This window comes from Lissotriton helveticus, chromosome 7, assembly GCF_964261635.1.
Source record: "Lissotriton helveticus chromosome 7, aLisHel1.1, whole genome shotgun sequence".
NCBI lineage: Eukaryota > Metazoa > Chordata > Amphibia > Caudata > Salamandridae > Lissotriton > Lissotriton helveticus.
The window spans coordinates 446,910,298-446,935,314 of NC_136068.1; the positions used below are offsets into that span (position 1 = coordinate 446,910,298).

Sequence of the window (25,017 nt, forward strand, 5' to 3'; positions counted from 1 at the left end):
TACATGTTTTTATCTAACACAAAAGAGATCCTTAGATACAAACTTTAATTCAAAATTCCAGACGTCTGAAAGAGAGTTGAGTGTCATTGAGCAGTACTAGCGGTGGGTTACCTCTCGGAAAAGTGTGTAAACCCTCACATCGGTTACTTTTTTTAGAGAGCTTAATGAAGTTATTGGGGAAAGAAAAATAACTCCAAATGTGTGCAGCTTGTTTAGGAGGTAGGGATGCACAAACCTGATTCAATGTAATATCAAGTGAGTGGCCACAGATATGTGGAGCAGCTTAGTTTGGCTCCACCCTTACACGTCAACAATTTACGTTGATTTGTGCAGATTGGTGCTTATTTTGTTTCGTGTGGTCTAACATTATAATAAATAATGGAGTTTCAATGTCTTTCTGAAATATTCCATGATAAAACCATGAAAGAATCATTTAAGGTGTGCATACCAATGTTTTTTTTTTTTTTTTTTTTTCAAAAACCTTTATTTGAGTAAGCATAGAAAAGTACAAGAATGGGCCTACAACCACACGGGCTGGCCGCTAATAATAAGGCACAAGGCATGAATGAAAAATGCACAACCGTGGTCAGGCACAAATCGAGCACCAAGCATTACTCCCCACATATCACAGAGCAATTTGAATTTTTATTTTATACAAAAGAAAAACAAACACTAAAAGGCGAATGCACGGTAAGTAAGGTCAGCCCAAAGAACCGAGGGGATGGTACACGATCAGGAGAACACACCCAGAGCCCTGAGGCTCCAACAAAGTTGGGGGGGAGGGGAGCAGCGGGGAGAACCAGAAATGTTAAAAACAGTATGGAAGGGTTCCGGGAACGCTCGCCTAGGGAGATAGGACAACCTCAGCAGTGCCTACAAGGGGAGGGGTGCAAATACCCCCACGATATTCATTCCACTGGCCCCAAATCTTCGACCACGCCCTGGGTCTGCCCCTAGCCACATAAACCGTCTTCTCACGAAACATGGACCAATCCATGTTGTCCTCCCACTTCGAGACCTCAGGGGGCCTGGAAGCGCCCCAGAGTTGCGCAACATCCCGTTTCGCAATCATGTAACCCAGGGTAGCCCATCTGGTCTGGGCCACAGAGTAGTCAGTGGGCTCCCACACATTCAACAGACATCGTCGAGGCTCCGGCCGCAGGGCCACACCAGTCACATCAGTCATCACCTCAAGCACAGCAGTCCAGTAAGCCGCTACAGCCGGGCACTCCCAAAGAATATGTAAAAAGGTAGCACTCGACCCACAACCACGCTTACATAACCCATCCAAGGAGAAGCCCATCGTCACCAGACGCGGACCCGTGACATACACTCGATGAAGGATCTTAAGTTGAACCAAACGGAGACGGGCAGGAATGGCTACCTCCTTGGGAGAAGAGAGTGCCGATTGCCAATCCTCGTCGTCTAGTTCCAACCCATCGCCAACCCAAGCCTCCCGAAGTCGGACCAATAAGTCCGCCCGATTATTGATCAGTTTTTTATAGATCAGAGAAATAGTGCTATCAGGAAGATGCCCATCAAGGACACGGTCCTCGAGGGGGGAAGACTCAGGCGGGGCCTCATCAGGAGCCAAAACAGAGGCGAGGGCGTGCCGGACCTGCAGATAGCGAAAAAATTCCCTACCACTCAAACCATATTCCGCCTGGAGGGCCTGGAACGACTTCACACAACCGTTCGAACACACATCACCCACCTTACAAATCCCAATCATATCCCAGCGATCGAAACCCTTGGTAGACCAGAGACCGCCCAAACGTTCCGAGGCATAAAGCGGCGTCGCCAGTGTTAGTCGATCCTCCCATCCCAAACTCACATTCGCGGCTCGCCACACAGTTACTGCAATCCTGGACGGGCCCACAAGATGGCGCCCGGCCGATCGAGAATAAAGCGCTCTATTAAAGTCCCCACCCGGAAGCTGGAGTCTATCCATCTCGAATGCCGGATTACGACCCGGTGAGAACATCACGTGATTAATAGCAGACAACTGGGAAGCCCAGTAATATCGCTTGATATCGGGGAGCGCCATGCCCCCGTCGTACCAAGGGATGGTGAGCTTCGCGAGTGCAATACGTGGACGCCCGTCCCAAATTAATTGCCGTTGAAGACTCTCGATCTCTCGGAAATAGGTCTTAGGGATTGCGTCATAGGAGTTTTGGAGCGCGTAAAGGAACCGCGGCAAGGACATCATTTTAAACAGGGCCGCCCTGCCCAGAGGAGACAAAGGAAGCTTACGCCAACGGGCCACATCCAAGCGCAATCTAAGCAATGGGGGGAGGAGATTACGCTCAAAGCGGAGCGATGGGTCCAACGTAATAAAAATCCCTAAATATTTGAAACCAGACTGGACCACCTGGATAGGAAGTCTGCTCGGCAAGGGGGGCAAAACACCCGAAAGAACATACACACAGGACTTGGACCAGTTAATAACAAGACCCGAGTTGGCACCAAAGGAAGCAAGAACGTCAAATAGAACAGACAGAGATTTACGCGGGGAGGTGAGATATAAAAGAATATCGTCCGCGTAAAGCGAAACGCGGTCCTCAAAGTCCGGAGACCAGCGAATCCCCTTGAGTGAAGGTTCCCACCGAAGCCAAGCAGCCAACGGTTCCAGGGCGAGAGCAAACAGTAACGGAGACAAGGGGCATCCCTGACGGGTACCTCTACCAAGAGTGAAAGGAGCCGAGACCCTACCATTCACCACTACTCGTGCGAGAGGTTCAGCGTATAGTAACTTGACCCAACTAATAAACTCAGGCCCGAAACCAAATTTCTCAAGAGCCGCCCAAAGATAAGGCCACTCCACCGTGTCGAAGGCCACGGAGGCATCCAATGAAGCCAAAATGGCCGGCTCCGTCAGAAGCCCCGCCCTCGCAATCGCGCCGTGAAGACGACGCAGGTTCAGAGCCGTGTTGCGATGCGGGATGAATCCGGATTGATCCGGATGGACCAAGTCACTAATGACCGTCAAGAGACGGGACGCCAGGAGTTTCGCCAATACCTTGGGTTCAACGTTTAGCAGGGATATGGGCCTATAGGAGGAGCAAAGATCACGCGGTTTACCATCCTTGGGGATGACAACTATCGTGGCCAGTCGCTGATCATAAGGGAGAATACCCCGTTCCCGGGACTCCAGAAACATGGCGCGAAGATACGGCGCCACCCTGTCGGGACGCAGCTTGTACAATTCAATTGGCAACCCGTTCGGGCCCAATGCTTTGCCCGAACGGAGGGAACGGATGGCAGTAGCTATCTCATCAACAGTAAAGGGGGAGTCCAACGCCACACGATCTAAATCGGAAACACTGGGCAGGGCTATATCACGCAACAGAAGGCGAGAGTCAGCCACGTCCCTCACAGACACAGGGGTATACACCACACGGAAGTACTCGGCAAAACGGTCAACTATTCCAATCGGGTCCGTTACACTCACACCACACGCAGACTGAATCACGGGCACCACACGATTAGCTCTCTCTTTCTTATCCAGCCATGCCATCAATTTACCCGCTTTGTCACCTACATCATACAAACGTCCCTGTTGCTCCCGAAACATCACCTTGGCAGCATCCGTGACCATGGACTTATAAGCAAATTGTTTCAGACCCAGGGCATGGAGTTTCGCAGACGTGACACCAGATTCCAAATCCTCCTCCAATGCAGAAATCTCCCCCTCAAGATCCACCACCTCTCTATTCCTCGCCCTCTTAGCCTCAACAATAAGGGAGAGGGCCTGCCCACGGATCACCGTCTTAAAGGCCTCCCATAGGGACACAGCCGACGAAACCGACCCTTCGTTATCCAGAAAATACACGTCCAAAGACTTAAGCAACAGGCTGCGGGACTCAGGGGAGGTAAGGTACCACGGATTAATGGGAGCCACCCGGCCCACTGCCTCCACCCCAACCTCAAAACGAAGCCAGAGCGGAGAGTGGTCAGAGATACCCCTAGGCAGGTGCACAATCTCACGCACCGCTGGGGACTGAGCCGCCGGCATCAGGAAGTAATCCAGCCTAGACAGACTCCCATGGGCCCCAGAATGAAAGGTGTACTGAAGCTGAGTAGGATGCAAAAGCCTCCAGCAATCCACCAAGCCAAAGGTATCCAAAAATCCACCCAACCACTGCTGAGCCGCAGGAGTATCCCTAGGGGGGTGTCGGTCGTGGAGACCGGAGATCACCGAATTAAAATCACCAGCCAGAAAGAGAGTACTATCAGGGAGGTCCAACAAAACACGGCCCAAATCTGAAAAGGTAGAAGTCTGCAAACCGGGGGGCACATAAACAGTTAATAAGGAGAGGGCACGGCCCTCATATCGACCCACAAGGACAGCATACCGCCCCCGGTCATCCTGAATCACATCATCAATAGCCAGGGGGAGGGAAGCCCGAACAAGGATACCCACACCCCTCGAACCCAAGGTAAACCCCGAATGTGCTACGAGGCGATAGCCCCACCTATTCATTGCATGACAAACATTGCCCACCAAATGAGTCTCCTGCAGGAAAACAATATCAGGAGATAAACGTCGTATACATTTCAACACCAGACTCAGTTTGATACGATCTCCCAGACCGTTAACGTTCCACGAAACAAACCTCAACCCGCTACCCCCCATCCCACCCGACAAAGCCAAAACCCCCCATCAATGAGCATGACCACAGAAACATTGTCAAACACAGGATAAAGTCGCCTTGAACACAGAACACACAAACAACGAACTTCCCAACCACCCACCCCCCAAATAACAAGAAAACACCCCCCACCCTGCACCCCTGCAAAAAGCTAAAAAGCCACCCCAACCTGCAGTGTGCCTGTCGCCCAAGAACCCCTATTCTACACAAAGACCCCGGAGGAGGAAAGGCTCCGACCCACCCGCCCCCCGATCAAGACCAATGACGAGGAAAAGAACATACATCAAAACACTTAAGCAATAGAGGAACATAGGCATACATCCCTGGAGAAGTTATACAAAACAAGGCATCAGGCAAAGACGAAACGTTCAGCTCTCTACACCACCTTCAGCACCGCCCGGGTGGGCATCGGACTCAGTCTCAGGAGGTCGGCTAGGCAGGGAGTCTAGCCAGTCATTCACAGCATCTGGCCGATCAAAGAAGAAAGTTCGGTCATTGTACTCAACCCGCAGCCTGGTCGGAAAGAGCATAGCGTAACGCATCCCCATGTCCCTAAGACGCTTCTTGGCACCACGAAATCCCATACGCTGCTTCTGGACCTGTTGGGAAAAGTCCGGATAAAAGTTCACCGTGGCATTCTCGAAGGCCACCGGGCCCTTCACCCGTGAAGCCTGCAGGATAGCGTCCCGATCTCTATAGTGGAAAAGCTTCGCAACAATAGGTCTCGGCGGGGCGCCTGGTTTGCCCTGGCCCCCCGGAACACGATGTGCGCGCTCCACTGTGAAAAATTTACTAAGGCCAGATGGAGAAAGGTGGTTCTGGATCAGGTCTTCAACCAGGAGATCAACCGAGTGGGGTTCTGGATTCGCCGGCACACCAACCACACGAACATTACAGCGACGTGCCCTGTTCTCAAAATCCTCCAAGCGCCGGGTCATGAAATCGTTCACCCTACGGAGATTGCCAATCTCCGTCTGTATATCAGAGACGTCCGTCGTGAGGCTGGATGATTTGATATCCAACGACTTCACCTTTTCGTTCGTCTTGGAGAGATCGGCTCGAATTAAATTCACCTCAATCGCCACAGTGTCAAGTTTGTGGGCCAAGGTTTCGTACTGTTGGCCTATGGATTCCCTCATGCCCGAAATGGCGCCCATGATGTCCTGCAAGGAGGGCTCCGTCGACGCATCCACGACTTGGTCAGACGCAGTGGGACCGGGCAGGGCAGCTCCGGGGGACCCCTTAGAGTGGGTATAACGATCCATAACATTAGATTGAACCGGGCCCCCGCGCAGAGGCGTCTTCGTCTTGCGCGTCTCTCTGTCCCCTCTGCCCGCCATTTTGGAGATGCGTCACAAGTGGATTCACCAGGGTCGACGGACCGGGCACCCGAAATGGAGGCCCCGGGACCAAAGAACCACAAGAGGGGTACCACTAGGATAGAGGCAGCCAACTAGGAGAATAGTCCAGCCAAAGGCCCGACAACTGACGCGTGTCCTGGCAGCAGCTCTGGCACGACCCTCTCACCAATGTCCCAGTCTGAGGCAGAATCGAAACCGAAACTTAAGAAGGGGACCCACAAGTCCAATCCCCCTGCCGTTGTTGTTCAACTCCAATACGGCCACCGAACCTCACCCAGTCCCGGGCGCACCTCGAGGGCGGAGCCCAAAAGTTCAATTCACCATAACTCAGGCACCCGGTGTCCAAATCAGTGCCTGAAAGGTCCAGGTAGATCAGCCCAACGTCCTCTATATAAATCCTCGCGAAAATTCAGGATTCATGCAGGATATTATGCCGGGAGCGGCGGGGGTCCGGGGAGCGCAGTGCTCACGCGGCCATCTCGGATGCCCGCCAAGCTCCTCCTCCTGTGCATACCAATGTTGAAGATTTCTATGAACATGCGGTTCTTGTTCATAGAGATACAAATGTTTTAAGATGTAACACACAGTTATATGTAATCATGATTTTAGTCCACATAATATTCATTATATGTACTAATTATGGATGTGCGTGCACCTATATTCAAAAGTCAAGTGCACTTTAACTGCTATGCTAACTTAGAGTAATTAGAGGCATTACGTTCTCGAGTTCCAATGTTTAAATGTTCACGTGAGAATTGTTTTGCTTGCATGTTCTTTCCTCTGCAGGTGCAGCTGCAAGGCTTTGTTAGTTAGTGAAAAAGCATTATTAATTTGTAGTGATAGTAAGGTATGGGAGGAAACCTTTGTTAAGGAGAAGACATCAAACTATGTGGGAGACAAATTCTCATGGTGGAGAAGGGATGGGCAGGGTCAACTGACTGTACCCAATTGAAGGTGTGGGAGAAGAGATGAATATTGCAATTTCTACAACGGGGAAATGGAAATGTACTTGAGATGATGACGTTGGTTATCTTGAATACTGTGGAGCATATTTAAAAGCCCCTATCACCACCAGAACATCACTTTGTTGATGCTGTGATGATGATACGGGCTTTGTCTTATTTATAAGGCAATGTTAAACCACTTAATGTAGCTTAACGCTGCCCGGTAAATAAGGCACCCTTATACTTAGAGTGAAAAGGGTGGGCAATGGGTGTTGCAGTGGGCGTTCTGCAGCATCACCCATTGATTTTGATGCTGCCTCACATTAACAAGAGTGGCATAAATATAGGGCAGCGTCAACATTAAGACCAAAAAAAACTGGTCTTAACATGGTGCAAGAAGGAGAAATGTTTTATTTCTCCTTGTTATTTGCTGTTTCTCTGTGTGCTGCAACCGCAAAACGCTACGCATGATTTTTTATGTGCAGGAAGGTAATTTTATATGAGAAGAAACCGTTACATAGACCTCCACACTTTGAAGCGCTAAATGCATAGGAGCGAGCGCAACATTCTAGAGTAAAGGAGAGATATCAGGGTAAAGCCAGAAAGGTAGTGCGTACATACGCTGATGCTAGATGAGACGGTTGTATGATTTTACAACGCATTCCGTTGTAACGCATGCCTTTACCACGCATGCTTTACAACGGAATGCAGTCACCACGCACATCCTTTACCACGAAAATACCTTTTACACGCATACTTTTACAACGATTTTCGTTGTAAAAGTATGCATGTAAATGGTATTTTCATGTTAACGGATTTTCACCCTAAACATTTTCTTTTTTATTTTTACTCTCCGCTACACCACCCGCTCATTCCTCCTTACCTCTCCTCTCCTTGTTTTGCCGTGGTGACGTTGTACGTCATTAAGAGGAAGCGGAAGTGTTTTTCCGTTTCCTCTTAAGACGCCGTTCTCCTTCACATCTTTTTCTTTCACAAACAGGTGCATCTTTCTCTTTTTAAACTTTTTTTTTAACTTTAGCACACATGCCTTTACTACGTTTTTCGTAGTAAAGGTATGCGTGGTAAAGGCTTCTCGTTCTAACCATGCATGCGTTGTAATGCATGCGTGGTTATGGTGTGCGTGGAAATGGCCGCGTTGTAGTGCCCATTTCCCAGATGAGACACATAACAGAAAAGGTGGAGAATAGATATGATAGAGAGAGCGAAGTTGTACCCTGCATTGACTGACAAAAAAAGGGGACAGGGAGAAAGAAGGAGAAGAGACAAAGGTATAAAGGAGCAGGCAAGAGGAAAGAGGATAGCGATACGAGTCATAGTCTTTTGGATGTGTTGGTTTCAGAATGCCCACCTTCATACAATGAGCCTTACATGATGAGTAGGGGATGCACTAATGTGAGTGGTCAGACGGGAGTGGCTACCGCCCCAGTGAATGTGAATTCTAATGCGATGTGGGTTACTCATGTGAATGTGAATCAAAAAATGAGGGGAGGGGCTCAAGAATGTGAGTACCTAGCTCTTCCACAGGTCTAAATGCTCCAGATGTCTTTAATGTTCCTGTTCCTACCGGTCCAGTGGCTCCTGTATACAATCCTAACTCAGCAGGGAATGTGAGACATAATTTGACTCTTCCAGCTAAATCACAAGTTTCAGGGAATGCCCCTATGAGTTCAGGTCCCTTTAGTTCCAATAAATGCGAGTTCTCCTTGTGGGGTGAGTGCAGACCCATTGAGAAATCAAACAACATTTCAACCTTAAAGGACATTCCAGGGATTACCAGACATTGATACGATTACATGGGAGCCACTTCTAAATGTAAATAGTAGTACACTTAGAGAGGGAGGAGTGCCCAAAGCTCCTGAGGGCCAGTCTAATCTGGGCATCCAAGAATCAGATGAGTGGTTACAAACTTTTAATGAAGAATCAAATGGAAGTGGAAGTACAGAGTTGAGTCAGGGAACAATCAGGTCAACCCTGAAGGTAAATGAGGTGGATGTAGTCAAATTGAAACTGCATTTGGATGAAATGATTAGTGGAAGTTTTGAATTTGCCCGAAAAGATGTTTTACAGCCAAATTAACTTTTTTTTATGAGCAAGGACATTACGAGACGAACAAGGCAAGCTCATGATAAGCTCATCAACCTAGCCAAAGAGTATGGAGTAGATTTGGAGCAGACGAAGGCCTTACAAAAGAGCCATTGACTTGCTTTCTCTGATCAGGATATAGAGAATTTGAGAGTACCAGGGTGGAAAATGCAAATTTGAGAGTTGATCTAGAGCATTAGAATATGATTTGGAATATATTAGATAAATGGGAGGACAAGTGGTGAAGGAACTAGGGTCCCATAAGATATATGGGGGAAGCCCACCTTTAGGAGAAAGGGAATACACGTCACAATGTTTTCCTTACTGGAATTACCTAGCAGAGGGCATGTCATTGTGTCTTGGAGTAGAAGTGATTTCACGTTATTCACAAATGATTTCCTACAATTGAGAGAGAAGCCTGTGGAGTGGTACGAACAGATTGATCAGTTTGTAAAAATTTCAAAGGTACTGTGGACTGATTTGAATAACTTGTTTGACATTGTTGTTCTAAGCGATTTGTAGTCTGTATGCAAAATAGCAACCGAATGGCCTGAAAGGGAGCCAGAAAGAGATGTATAAACACATGGCCCATCAGCTATTGTAATGAAAAAATATGATCAGGTGATGACTTGGTTGAAACCTAAGCTGCTACAACAGGTTATTGATTGGGTTAAGATTGATAGGACGGCCCCAGAACCTAAACAGACAGTTCATACATTATATGAGAGATTCTTACAGGCAGTATAGCATAATGGAGACATAGAAACCTAAAGATATAGAACAGTTTGTGTTGCGGTTTGTGACAGGATTGAGATCTGAAATATTATGATGATTCAACAGCATTTAATATGTTGGCAGAATAAATCCATTGAAGAGATTTTACATTATGCCAAATACTGTCATGATGCAATTGAGATGAAAGAGAAGAGGCTCAAGGAGAAGCTGATGATTGTGGAGATGAAAGCAGCACAGAGGGGCAACCAGAGTCAGCCCTTTACGGTAAATGTGGCCCCTATGCAGGGTGTTTCTCAGCAGGGAGCTTCTTTGATGCAAGGTGGAGGAGGTTTTCAGTTGCAGGGTAGAGGTCGAAGTATTCCTCATGACCCGAGTACTGGAATTGAAGTCCTTGGAAAAGTCTAATCTATGCCACTACTGTAGCAGGTTGGGGCATTGGAAGCGTAAATGCTGTCTTAATCTAGCTAATCAAGGACAGAATTTAGGGTTCGCACAGCCTTAGAATAGTAACCCCATGCAATCCCAAAAAAGACTGAGACCGAGGCCCCAGAATTTTAATGCACCACAAGGTCCAATGATGCAAGTCCCACAACCCTGGTCCCACTGCAGACTGGTAATAACCTTAGATTTAATTCAAATCAAACTCCAAATATGAACCCAAATTCTTTCCAGAACCAAAATATAGCCCAACAGTTTCCGGTATTTGATACATCAGAAGAATATGATGGTGCCTGAGGAGGAAGACTGTGCACTTTAAGCAGTCTTAGAGGTAGACCTGATTGGCCTATTTGTAGATGCTGAAGTAGATGGCCACCCTGTGACATTTTTTAGTGACACTGGTGCTACCTGCTCTACTGTAAGAACAGTGAGGTTCCAAACCTACCCCTCTCAGCAAGAAAAATCCAAGTAGTAGGAGTGGCGAATAAGCCATTGCCAAGTCTGTTGACAGAAGAGGTTCCTGTAAAAATTGGATCCTTTGCTGCAAATCATCAGTTTGTGGTGTGCGATTCGAGCCCTGTGTTTCTTTTGGGATGTTACTTTTTGTGCAGGTTAAATTGCATAATCTACTGAACACTCAGAGGCATAGAATTTCAGACTTATGATGAGGACATTGCATTCAAGGTAGCAAATCAGAATTTAGCTGTTACGATGTTCCCCATGGTGACAGTTGATGAGTTGACCTTAGATCTCAGAAATACTCTGAAGATGGATGTCTGGGATTTTTCAGGAAAGGACATCGGACTCATTAAAGGAGTTGAGCCTGTCCGTATACAAGTAAGGCCTGATGCTGAGTACCCAAGAACCTACAGTGCAATTTAACCCCTGAAGTGATTGCTGATATTACTCCGATGATTGAGAACATGATCCAACTAGGGTTTTTAAAAGAAATCCTTGGTAGTCATTGTAACTCACCTATTCTGGGCCTGCAGAAGCCAAGTGGTAAATACCGCATTGTGCAAGAACTGAGGAAAATCAACAGTATCGTAGTTCGAGGTTGTCCTGTGGTACTGAATCTAGCTGTGATATTATTTCAAATTCTATGTGAAGCTGCTACCTCCATGCCGCTGCACGAGGAAAGCCAGCTTCTGTTTGCATTCAGGCTCGGCAGTCGAAGTTTGGCATGGTGCTGTGCTCCTCAAGGGTATACAACTAGTTCTTGAAAAATAATCTGGAGTTTTTGATCATGTTCTGCAAATCAGTGTTGGTCCAATACATTGATAGCCTACTGATTGTGTCAAACACTTGAGAAGCTTGCAAAGTTGATAGTATTGCCTTGCTGAACCACTTTGCCGAGAACAGACTTAAAGTGTCCCCGAATAGGTTGAGTTCTGTTTCACAGAGATCCTGTATATAGGACATCACATTGTGAGAGGTGCAAGGAAGGTGTCGCAGCAAAGAATCTTGCCAATCAAGCAGCTGAATCTGCTAACAACCTAAAAGGAAGTCAGGATCTTTTTGGGAATAGTGGGTTACTGTCATCACTGGATATTCAACTTTTCCTTAGTGACCAAGCCTTTACAGAGGCTGACATACAAGGATGTTTCGGTTCTGGTGCCTAGGGACAATCTGTTGGGTGGCATTCCTGAAGTTGAAAGAAAGACCCTAGCATGCCCTGGCACTAGGAATGCCTGATTACAACAAAGCATTTTTGCTTTCCTGCAGACCGAGGGAGAGTTACACTGTCTCAGAGCTAACACAAAATCACAAAAGTACATTATTTTTTGGCTACATTAGATCCCATAGCCACAGGTGTGCCTGAATGTCTGAAATCCATAGCAGCCACATGTTTCAGTATTGAGAGGTGCTAGAATATTGTGATGGATCACCCTTTGATTATTTCTGTTCCACATTCTGTCAAAATTCTGTTTACTAGGGGGGGCGTGGCCAGCCAGCAAACATGGCGGACGTGACTTACTAGAGCTCCGTCCTCAGACCCCCAGTTCTCCTGCAGTTATCCTCGAGAGGTACCTCTTCATGCCCACGTTGAGTGGAGATGATGTGGGGGCGCCGTGAGGAGTCCCCGGGACTCAGCGTATCCCAGCTTGAGGCGGCGGAGATAGCAGACGGGCCGTGGCAGCGCTGCCCTGCAGGGCAAAGGCGCGAAAAGCGCCCTGAGGTCCGGTGCCCATTGGCGAGCCCCTCGCTGCTGTAGTGGCCCTGCCAGGAGGCGTTAGGCGTTGCTCTGGGCCCGGATGCCCCGCAGACCAGGCTGAGTGCTGCCCTCCGGAAAGATTGACAGACCCTGTGGCTACCGAGGTGGGCGGAGAGCTGAGGTGAGGCCCTGGTGGCATCGGCGGACGGCAGGCGGCACCTGGGAGGCTCCGGCAGGGCCAGTACTCGTGGCCCGGGTGGGCGGTCGTGCTTCATGTGGCAGAGGCAGCCGCACCTATGTCTGGGACGGATTAGCACTGGAGGAGATCCCGGTGACCCTTGCGGCATACAAAGCCGTGGCCTTGCATCCCCCTCGGGGCCTGGGCCTGTGGAGCTGCGTGACCCCGCCGGCCTGCAGTGAAGCGCCACATTGCCGGAGGCGCAGGAGCGAATGGGCGACATGAACTTTATATGGTGAGGAGCGGGGCCAGGGAACGGGCTCGGACACTTGCGTGGAGGTGCTACAACACGGCAGAGGGTGCCCACTTGTCGCCTGGAGCAGTTGTGGCGGTGCCTTGAGGCCCTTAATGGTGCTTTAAAAGCTGCGGAGATAGGGCCCGGAAGGCAAGGAAATCGGGCTGCAGTGGTGTGTTGGAGGCTGAGGGGCGAGACTCTGGTCCCTGTGCAGGCCTGCTGGGTGGAGGTCCGGTCCTTGGTTGCAAAGTGTTGCCTTGAGGGTGCTGCTGGCGCTGGGGGCCATTGGAAACGACTGAGTCGGCGGCTAGGGACAGCTGCCCACATGATATGGATAAGACCCGGGGGACTCCTGGATATTGAGATGGCGAGACGCCACACCGTGTCAAGTGCGACGACGGAGGGGGCAGCCCACTAGTGGAGACGTCTGCGACTGGGCCATGTGGCTGCTACATTGGAACACTGCGGTGAGCCTCGCTGGTGCGGGCAGAACTGTTGCGACCAGACACACCGGGGCCTGGGCGCCATTTTCAGTTAGGCGCCATCTTAGGTACCATCATAGCCAGCGGGCCCTGCTTCTACGGCAACCTCTGCGTCCCGCACAAGCCTCAGGAGTTTGGGGCTGTGCTGGGCACGCTGGACCCATTCCCCTGTGCTATTGAGGCCCCTGCAGCCTGGGGCACAGGTCAGGAGCGAGAGCTGCTTACTGCTGACGGGACACGCGCAAGAGAACCCCTGGAGTCGGGGCGGACGGCGGACTCTCCCTGGGCCACGGGGTGATGGTGGGCTGTCATCCGGGCCACCCCCAGAGCCGACTTTGACCACCTGGCGACACGGCTCCTGGCAGCGACAGCCCGTTTTATTTGGACAACTCCCTCCCGCCACTGCCGGTGCTGCAACTGGTCTGGTGAAGCGTTTCTTCCTCTAACTTCAGAGAGTCTGACATCAAGCGTGGATGCCTACGGCGCAGCAGCTGGTGATGGGCAGACTTAGGAATAAATCCCAACCTAAACAGCAGACGGCGGGCGATCTGGGCTCCGCGCAAAAGCATCAGAGTGACAGCATGGAGCCGGCGGAAGCCCTAGCAACCAAGATGGACTCTGTGTTGGCGGCGGTGGAGCCCATCGGCACCACTTTGGAGCAAACTAAAGTGTCCCTAGAAGCCCGGATAGGTAAGGTCACCTCTGACTGCACCCTCCTATATGCAGACCACCGTAAACTGTTGGAGTCTGTCACTGCGCAACGTCAGTCGGTCCAAGAACTGCAGCCTGTGGTGCAAAATCACGCTGCAGCGCTACAAGATATAATCGACAGGGTGCACGTACTGGAGGACCGCATTGAAGACGCGGAAGGGCGCTCTCGGCGCAATAACGTTCGGGTGGTTGGACTGCCGGAGGGGGAAGAAGGGAAAGACCCGGAGCTGTATGCCGAGAATTGGTTGCGGGAACTCTTAGCCCGGGGGATGCTGTCTCCACACTTTGTGGTAGAAAGAACACACAGAGTGCCATCGCAGACGCCGCGACCTGGAGCCCGGCCGAGGAGGCGCAGAAGGAGGGAGGCTTGTCGGGGTGCAGGCCTGGGCCTGGTCGCACCCAGCCCGGAGAAGATGCGGCTGGAACGGCAAGAAGCACCTGAAGCGGTTGCGACCTTGGGAGTGGTGAGCAGCGCTGCCCGCCCGGATGCCCAACCGCACAGTGACCTGGACATGAGTGGCTCGTCCTCCCCATCTACTGTGCTTTCAGAAGACATGGGCATGCCGGTGGTGATGCCCCAAACGGCTGACCAGATTATGTGACTGAACAATGGACTAAGGCGACCAGGCAGGAGCTCCTGTCTCTGAATGTTCACTTTTCTATAGCCTTCTAATACTGTTGTTCTGCGCGCTGCTGCTATGTGTCTTCAGCCAAATGTGTTTGCGCTGCCTTGCGAGCATGCACAGCTTAGTGTATGCAGGTGCGTTTACAGACCCGCAGCTGGACAGCGCTGAGCGATTACTGCATGCAGCGGCTCCTCTATTGGTGACTCCCAATCTTCCAAACTTCCTCATGCATCTCTTGAGCGCCTGGGGGTCCGAGGCAGGGGTGTAACATAACTTGATTGTTGGCTACACACTCACCCAAATAGCCACTGTGCTGGGCTAACACCTCTCCAAGTGGTAGATCTATTTTAGGTTTGGACGTATGCCCCTTTGGGAACTCGCCCATTTAGTTACACTGTTTGTCATTGTTCTCACGTTTCAGATGCGACACATTGATTCCCCCTTCCATGATGGCACCCGTAGGCCCCCCTTTGAGGCGTTCCCCCGACCCCGTGCGGGTGCGCAGCGTCCCGACACATGACAAACACTCATATAATAACCTGGGAACGCCGCGGTATACACACCCCATCACGCCGCTACTCTGTCTTCTCGACATGCGACACGAGGTGGGGATTGCCCTCCTCCAGGAGACGCACATGACTCAGGTGGAACTCGACAGGCTCCGCAGGCGCTTGAGGGGCAAATTTATGGTACGACCTTTTCTGTGCATGCGCGCGGCACGCTGATTTGGGTGAGGGCGGGTGTCCCCTTCGTATGTGAAGACGCTCAGGTGGACCAAGAGGGGAGGTACTCCCTAGTACGGGGTGCCTGAATTGTCAGGAAGTTCTGCTGGGATCTCTATATACGCCTAATACGGACCAGCCCTCCTTCCTGGCGAGCTTGAATCAAGTCCTTCACCCACATGCTTGCCTCCCCTGGTTGCTTGGCGGGAACTTCAACATGGTGCTGGATGTACACCTAGACCGATCTTTTCCTCCCCTCCGGGCCGCAGCGGTAATGTCGAATGCGCAAGCGTTCTGGGACTGGCTCTCACACTGGAAGGTATATGATCTATGGCACGCGCAGCACCCTGTAGATAGAATATACTCCTACTACTCATCAGTTCACGACTTGCATGTCCGGTTAGACTGAATAATTGGCTCCCAGTCACTGCTCCCGCTCCTGGCCAAGTCAGAATACCTGGGTAGAACGCATTACGATCATAACCCCCTATGGTTCCAAATTAGCTGGGAGGTGGACCATCCGCCTGTGCCCACGTGGAGGCTACAGCCTGCCGCGCTCGAAGATGCTGAGTTCCGCTCTTCACTGGGCACAGCCCTCCTAGCCTACTTTGAGGACAATGCAGGGACGGCGAGCGAAACCATGGTGGAATGGGATGCACACAAAGTAGCCATTAGTGGGCATTGCATGGGGGCTACGTGGAACATCCGTAAAACATTGTCCGCTTCCCTGACACGCCTGGAGTCTGAGCTCCTGCGATACGAGAAGGAGATTGAGGGGACTGGTGAGCACTCACGCACGCTGAGTGACCTCCGTGGTAAGCATGCAGTTCTCATGGAGCAGCTAAGGTGCCACAACTACGCGGCGTACACGGCTAGAACGCACGCCAAGGCGGACAGAGCTGGTCGGCTGTTGGCCTGGTTAGTACAGAGAATAGGACGCGGTGCCCCGATAGGAGCCATTTGTGAACGGGGAGGGGAGATGGTCTACATGCAACGTGAAATACATCGAGCCCTGACTGACCATTACAAGCAGCAATACACAGCCCGCGACATTGGCCCCAGACACGTGCTAGACGAGTTCCTAGACTCTGTTACCCTGCCTACGGCCTCTGAGGAATACAGAGAGGCGCTTAATGCCCCCCTCATGCTGGAGGAAGTGGGAGACGCGATTCAGGCTATAGCAACGGGGAAAACCCCAGGCCCGGATGGCCTGCCTGCCGAATACTATAAGGCGAACAGGGAAATCCTAACGCCCCTACTCCTTCAGTTGTACAATACAGCGATTGACGCAGGCTCGTTTCCCCCATCCATGCGAGAGGCATTCCTGGTATCACTGCCCAAGCCTGATAGAGACCCCCACAGCTCTGGGATCCTACCAGCCACTGGCAATGCTTAAAGTTGACTATAAAGTCTTCGCAAAAATACTTGCAGAACGCCTGGCGCCAGTGGTCCCCTACTTAATACACCCGGATCAGAATGGATTTGTGCCAGCGAGGTCCAGGTCCCTGAACCTCAGGAGGTACTTCAGGGTAGCGGCTGAGGCAACGAGGAAATGGCCTAAGGCAGGGTGCCTAATATTAGATCTGGAAAAGGCCTTTGAATGTCTGGAGTGGGGTTACCTGTCGGCGGTGCTAGCGAGATATGAGCTGGGCATAGATTTCTTACAGATGGTTGACGACCTTTTTCGAAATCCAGTAGTCCGCGTACGACTGGGGCCCTATGTCTCGGAGGCTGTGGCGGTGGGCCAGGGCACGCGGCAAGGATGTCCCCTGTCCCCACTGCTGTTCACGCTGGCCATGGAACCTCTGGCGGCGGCCATGAGGCAGACCCTGGGAGACGGCATTCCCTTGGGTGATGCTACCCATCAGGTATCACTATATGCCGACCATCTGTTGGTGTTTGTGAGGGATGTAGGATGCATACCGGAACAACGGACCCGATTGCTGCGTCAGTTCGCAGATGTCTCGGGGCTTCGGGTGAATGCAGACAAGTCCTGCCTCTATGCATTTAGCGGTGGGGTAGAAGACCAAAAGGTACAGCCTTGATGGCACGAGAGTCCAATGGAAGGCTGACACCTTTAAGTACCTGGGGATCCAGATCTACCGTCAACCGGCAGACTTATTTGATGGAAACCTGGGTCGGGCGGTGGCAGCGCTTAGGTCTCAGATATGCTTTTGGTCCACACTCCCGCTGACACCCACGGGCAGAGTGGCCCTTGCCAAAATGGTCATGCTCCCCCGCCTCCTGTACTACTTTGTTAATTTGCCCTTCTTTATACTGGCCTCCTTTTTCTCCACACTCAACACGGTCCTGCGGGACTTCATCTGGGGTACGTCCCGACACCGACTGGTGCTGGGGAAATTACTCCTACCCACGGACAGGGGAGGATTGGCCGCTCCCTGCTTCGAGCATTACTATCTGGCTGCGCAGCTCCAATGGTTTGCCCGCTAGTTGGCGGATAAAGGGAGAGATGATACAGCCACGGGCGAGCCGCCATACACTCTGGAGCATGTCACTAAACTCTTTCACCCACTGGCGTCGACCAAGTGACCCACCCCGCTGCTGGCGGTGGTGTATAAATGCTTCCGCAGAGCTTTGGAAGACCACTGTCTTGAAGTGGGTGAGGACGGTTAGATTGAACCTGGGAGAAGAGGGCATTGTGGAAGGCACCAGTAGCACTTGTGAGAGATAAGGGCTGGTGCAGATTCAGGTGTTTTTTTTTGCAAAGCAGACAGTAGTGAGCTAAATTAATAAGCCAACAAACCCAAGGAAACCATGCAACTGAATAAATAAGTATTGTGACATGTAATAGAAACAAAACTAATTATTTATGTATAAATTGATTTTTTTGCTTTATTTAAATTATTTTCTTAATTTTTGGTAAACATTTCCTATATATAAATATACATGTATTGCTTTAAAAAGTCAGTGATAGACATATTTATAATCCTAAATATATGTGAAGGCATACTATATTACAAATAAGAAAAGGGGAAAAGTAAACAACACAAATGACACCGATGTTAAGTGGGGCTAATGGAGTAAGCAAAGCGGTGGATGGAAACTCTACGCGCGTTTCGGCATTTGCCTTCTTCGGGAGTCCGTCATTTGCAATAGGACATTGGACACAACAATAAAAATAACAATAAAAATGTGGAGGCACACTATTTTCGTGGTTTTATTCAAGATAGATAGTTCAGCTAGGGGGTATCACTCCCATTACCTTATTGTCATATAATTCTTATTTTATGCGCTTCTTCGGGGACTTGCTGACAAAATGGAGTTGATAAATTAGATATAGTATTGCCAGCTGTAATAAATGCAGATAGTTCTTAATAGGTGACTGAGGGGCTCGAAGCACAGCCAAACCTTCAAATTACTTAACGTCAACAAATGTCGTGATATAAACAGGATACTGGATATTGTTAATATGGGGACTGGAAGCGCTGACAGTCCTTCTCGTCAGCTAAACGCCATGGTGTAATGGGGTTCTGGATCGTGTCCGTCGTGGTGGCCAAACCGACGGACACGATCCAGAACCCCATTACACCAATAAATTACAGTAATTTGAAGGTTCACATATATTTATGATTATAAATATGTCTATCTCTGACTTTTTAAAGCAATACATGTATATTTATATATAGGAAATGTTTACCAAAAATGAAGAAAATAATTTAAATAAAGCAAAAAAATCAATTTATACATAAATAATTAGTTTTGTTTCTATTACATGTCACAATACTTATTCATTCAGTAGCATGGTTTCCTTGGGTTTGTTGGCTTATTAATTTAACTCACTACTGTCTGCTTTGCAAAAAAGAGTTCATATTATTCCCTACAAGTAGTGAATGCATTAATAGTAGGGGTCCCCTTCTTTTCAAATTGCAGATTCAGGTGTTGACACACTGCCAGCAGGCACAGGAGGAGAGATCAATTCCAGAAATATCTGGTGGATACCCATTTGATTGGGATCAATTCAGACCTCTACAGCTTAACAGGCTGGTAAAAGGGGATGGGAGATGACGATAACAGTAAGCCAGGTGTCGTACACTATATTAAAAAAGCTTGAAAACATTGAAAAATCATTAATCTGTGGCTGCTTAGGTACAATTTGAATGTGTTGAACCTCAAATGAATGGAATGAATACCAAAATGAAGGATATGAGAATGGAAAAAAGAGCAAAGAGAGGGGCACATGGCGTGTAGTATTAGTTTGAAGTGGGTGACTGGGGCGATGTGGATGGTAGAAGAAAGAATTAAGGCACTGGAAAATCAAAGACACCAATCCAACATTAGGGTATTGGGATATCATGTTGGAGGGTCTGTGATAGAAATGATAGGAGCACAGTTTTCTGAGTACCTTTGCCATCCTGGGTACACTGATCAAGAAAGTGTACAGACTTCCCTCTGGGCGAGAGGGCTTCCCATAAGAAAGTGGTGGCAGTACTGTCATTGTGTTCCAGTGTGACCTGGACGTTCATGACCTTTTTATTAAAAAAAGGGGTGCTTCTCATTAATGCTTTGCAAATGGAAGGTAGGAGGATCCTCTTGTTCCAAGATATCAGCTAGATGCTAAATGCCAATACAAAGGCACTACAGACTGTGGCACTAAAACTGCTTGCTTAGGGGTCACATGCTTTGTAATGTGACGGGGAAGACGGATGGTCGTTAACGAGAGCATCAAGAAAAGTACTGGAGTGGTGAACTCAGACTGATATTTTGTAGTAGAGGTTCTGCTATTGAGTTAGACAATATCACGTTATTCGCCTTCTAGGCATATGTGGTTATTGGGGGAGGAATGTGCGTTTATAGCACTGATAAATTGGTAAAACATTAATGTGGTTTCTCCATCCTCTTATACTCCCTGATTGAAAGCACCTTTTATTCCTTCTTTCCAGCCTTTTCCCTTACTCTCTTGGATTTTGTGTTCTCCCTTCCTCCCTTTTGTTGCCTTTTGTTCCCATTCCAGCATGTATTGGTGGGCATGTTGGTAATGGGGTCGCCACGTTGAGCACTGTGCAATTACTCACCTGCTTTAGTGCTGGGTTTGTTAAAAACACAATTGCTGTGCCAGGCTATGAGAGAAATATATCTGGGGTACATTTTAGTGATTGTTGTATATTGTCTTTCTCTATTCTAACTTTAAATAAAACTGACTTGACACTAAACATCTTTTCTGTAGTCCTTCGCCTCTCCTTCGAGTTGACTTTATAATGTATAAAATGCATACCATAAAAAACAGAGCTTTATATTCAAGATACTCAAATCTATGCAGAGTGTGCATTAACCCACCAAATGCCATTGCTGTTACTGTAATCTATTGTTAGAACTGGCACCATTGGCGTGGGTCTCCCTTCCATTTTTGCTGTTGCCTCATGTATTTTTGCTGGTGTTAGATGCTTTGGGCACTGTGCCACTGCTGTCCAGTGCCACAGTGTGAGTGCTCCCTATTGTAAAGGAATGTATTTATTGGTGATTCCATAATTGACTGTTTGGTTTACTTGTCAGACCCTAGTACAGTGCACTGAGTGTGCCAAGAGCGGGTAAATCCAAATGCTGCTGGTGGGCTTGCAGCACTGGTTGTGCCACCCACAGAAGCAGCCTAGTAAAATGTGTCTAGGATCTGCCATTGCAGAGCCTGCATGCAGTCTGGTACTGTCATGCTGACTGGGCAAGTGCACTCACTTGCCAGTCCCTAAACCTTCCCTTTTCTTCATATCAGACACCCCTATGGTAGGCCCAAGGGCAGGGTGCATTGTAAGTATAAGGTAGGACAAGCCCTGATGTGTGTGGCATGTCCTAATAGTGAATTACAGCCATTTTCATTTTTCACTATTGCAAGGCTACCTGTTCTCCATAGGCTAGAATGGGCTGGTAGATTATTACATTTTATAATCCTACCTGACTCAGAGAACATGGTAGAAATTCGAGTTTAGTATGCCTGGAGTCAGAATGATAAAATACATCTTTTAGTGACGTTGGTTTTAACATTCTATGTTTGAAAATACCACTTTTAGAAAGTAGGTATTTTCTCGTCTAACTATCCAAAGCCTTCCTCTGCTAGGTTATGTATTCCTTTGTCTGGTTTTGTGAATGACAGGACTGGGGGATCCCAACAGACATGATGAGTCAGCTGAGTGGTGAATAGAGAGATATGCATATAGATGGGAGGAAGGAGTTGCACCAGAACCTTGAATAGGGCTGTGCCTGCCTTCCACAATGCTGGCTCCACCTCCTGGGGTGTGGCTGATGTCTCTGCCCTGCACACTAAAAGAAGAGAAGGAGTCCTGTCAACAAAGTGCTCCAGGGCTTCCACAATGCTGTCTCCACCTCCTGTGGGGCGACTGATGTTTCTGCTCTGCACTGTGAAAGAAAAGGAGAAGTCTGGTAAACAGAGTGCTTCAGAACTGGTTTGGATTGGGCAAAGGCCCCTCTCCCCTCAGAGAACAAAGGATTTTGGGGTATAAATATTGGGACCCTGATCCCATGAAATTAGATCACTGTTGGACTACAAGAAGAAACCTTCACTGATGAGAGGAACCTGAAGAAACTGAGGAGAAACTATTCCTAAGCTGAAGTGCTGCTTAGGGGATTGGCCTGCAGTGGTTGTCTTACTGCCAAAGAAAGGAGAAAGGAACTTTGTGTACTTTGCTTTCAAGTTGTGAAGGATCTCCAAGGGCTTGGAAAAGAGCTTACCTCCTGCTTAAGTCTCAGGGACAACAGACTTCAACCCCCAGCTCCCCAGAGTTATTTTGGAAGTGCCTGCTGCTGTTTTGGGCCTTCTGAGGGACTGCGTGTCGCAAGGAGCTGGACGCGCGACTCAACGAGAACAAAGCCTGTCGCCGTCGCTGCTGCTGCCGTTGCACTTCTGAACAAGGGTGTCGCCGCTGGAGTTGTCGCACTGCACCGCATCGAGAGAAGCAGCTCGCAACAAAGAGGAAGCGTGTCGCCATCGCTGCTGCCTGCCGTCACACTTCTGAACAAGAGTGTCGCCGCTGGAGTTGTCTCACTGCACCACATCGAGAGAAGAGTCTCGTAACGAGGAAGAAGCTTGTCGCCGTCGCACTTCTGAACAAGGGTGTCGCCGCTGGAACTGTTGCATTGCACTGCATCGAGGAAAGCGCCCCGCATCCCCCAAGAAACGCGCCGCCGTCGGAGCTGCTGCCATCGCATTTCTGAACAAGGATGTTGCCGCTGTAGTTATTGAACCGTGCGGAAGCTTCACGCAAATGATGGAGAAGAGTGTCGCAGCTGAAGCTGTTGCCGTCGCACTTCTGAACAAGAGTGTCGCCGCTGCAGTCCACGCATTGAACAGAGAACTTCTCGCATCCCCGGAGAAGCGTGCTGCATCTGGAAGAATGTCACGTCTTTATTTCTTTACACTTGAACTTTGCCGCATTTCCCTCGCTGCGACATTGCTTGTGGTGGAAGCGCAACGCATCGTAAGGTACATTGACGCAAAGTGTCGCATCTTAAGAACTGAACTTAACTAAGCTAAAACTACCATCTTAAAGTAACAGTAGTGTGTATTTTTGTCGTTTATGGTCTTGTGGTAAAACTATATAAAGTATACTTATTTTTTATATAAAAACCTTGTGTGGTGTCCATCTGCAGTGTTGTCACTGGGTTTCTGTATGTGGTCACAAATGCTTTACACACTGCCTCTGAGATAAGCCTGTCTGCTCGTGCCAAGCTACCAAGGGGTTGAGCAGGGGTTATTTTAGGAGTGTAATCCCCTTATCCTGACTAGAGGCAAGGGTCCCTATTTGTCACATGTACCTACCTGTGCCAACTAGAGACCCCCAAATCTAACATTGGTGGTCAGCGGTGAGGATGCTGGACTTGCATTTGTGACTTATGTACAGTGATTGGTGAACACTACTTAGTGAGTGCAGACCATAACGCAACCACATACTTTTTGGAAGTTACCTTTTTGGATTTTCTATTTTTGAAAGATGCCTGATTCAATTATCATGGGAGATACAGAATCCATAGCCTCCATTGATTGTGAATGGGAAGAGGAGAGGCTAGAAAGCTACAAAGTAAGGCAGCTGAAGTACTTCTGCAAGAAATTCAAGGTTTCCACTTCTGGATTTAAAGTAAAAGAAGAATTCTACAAGGCGCTGAGGGCCTGGGTAGAAGCAAGGGAAATCCCTGAAATTGAGGATGGGGATGACTAAGCAGAGGTACAACATGAAGAGTCATTGGGCTCAGGAGGAAAGAAAGCACCTTCCCCTGCAGGTAGCAGTGCTTCTGTCAAGAGTCTGTCTCCAGAGGAGTTGGAGGATAGAGAGAGATCTAGGAGGCATGAAATGGAGTTGACCAAGTTCAAGGTGAATAGGTAACTGGAAATAGAAAACAGGAGATTAGATATAGAGGAAAAGAAAATATGTGCCAAGCTACCAAGGGGGTGAGCAGGGGTTATTTTAGGAGTGTAATCCCCTTATCCTGACTAGAGGCAAGCGTCCCTATTTGTCACAAGTACCTACCTGTGCCAACTAGAGACCCCCAAGTCTAACATCTATGATCTGTATGTTAGTCACAGATTACAGCAGCAGACACTCAGCCTCCTAAACTTCCTCATTGAAACAGGTGTTTGAATAGTTAATGTTAAGGTTTCCATGACATTTGTTAAAGACATTGATTTAATAGGATGCATTTGTCTTTTTTTGTAACATGTTACTTCTTTAGATAGATACAGGGCTTTCACAATGTTTTGTATTTTTAACTTTACATAATTTCATCCTGCCACTGATGGCACCCCACCAATCACCCTACAAAACATTCCTTTCAAGCTAAAACCAGCCCCTCATTCACCACACCGACTATTCATTGCATTATACGACAATGCTAGTTGAGAATTATTCTTGCTTTTTCATTTTCCCTCAAGTGTAACTGACTCACATTTTCATACCTTTCTGTGAGCGTTCTGGACAGAGATCGCTATTAGGAGAGGTTTCAGCCCCAAATTTACTCCGACTTTCATAAAATACTGCTGCCATGGTCAAGAAAAACAAGATAATAAGGCAAACTAACTAGCATGAGCACAGCGCTCCACAGCTACACTGTGCTTCTGCCTTCTTCGTGCACTTTTGAGGAAGTTGGAGACTGTGAGCTGATTGCTACTAGCACAAAGCCTCACTAAACAGAGAGCCTCACCCTTATTGCCTAAGAAAAGGCGTGGCGCCATAGATTCTGGCGGTTACTGCAACACTTAAGGGCCAAGGACACCAAGTGTAAGAATTACTCTCTAAAAAGAAATGTAAGCAGCAAACAGACACCTACTTAAATCCCATAAAGACTTACCAACATTCTGGCCTCAGAGTTGGGAGGGCCGGACACAAATATAGCGGTCCAGGGCCCCTCTGGCCCCCCCCCCCCGTGGTTACGGCCCTGCAGGCACGCCCTGTTGGGGTGCAGGAGTTTTAATAACCACAAAATAGTTGGAAGGATGGGGAATTTCTTTACGAAATGCATGAATGCACGTTTTACAATTGTCTCCTTTGTATGCTTGATACCCCTGCTCCATGGCGCTCTCAAGCACTGTGTGCTTCAGTGCACCCCACGCTCCACATGATGGTTTCCCTTGTGTCCTGCTGCTTCGGCCCCCAT

At 48.8% G+C, this 25,017-nt stretch overlaps 1 protein-coding gene across 4 annotated transcripts in view; it reads right to left on the bottom strand.

Annotated features, from left to right (window-relative positions):
- The window catches only part of LOC144768587 (sulfotransferase 1 family member D1-like), a 353,317-nt gene that overhangs the window by 230,631 nt on the left and 97,669 nt on the right, over positions 1-25,017 (bottom strand). The window lies entirely within an intron of this gene.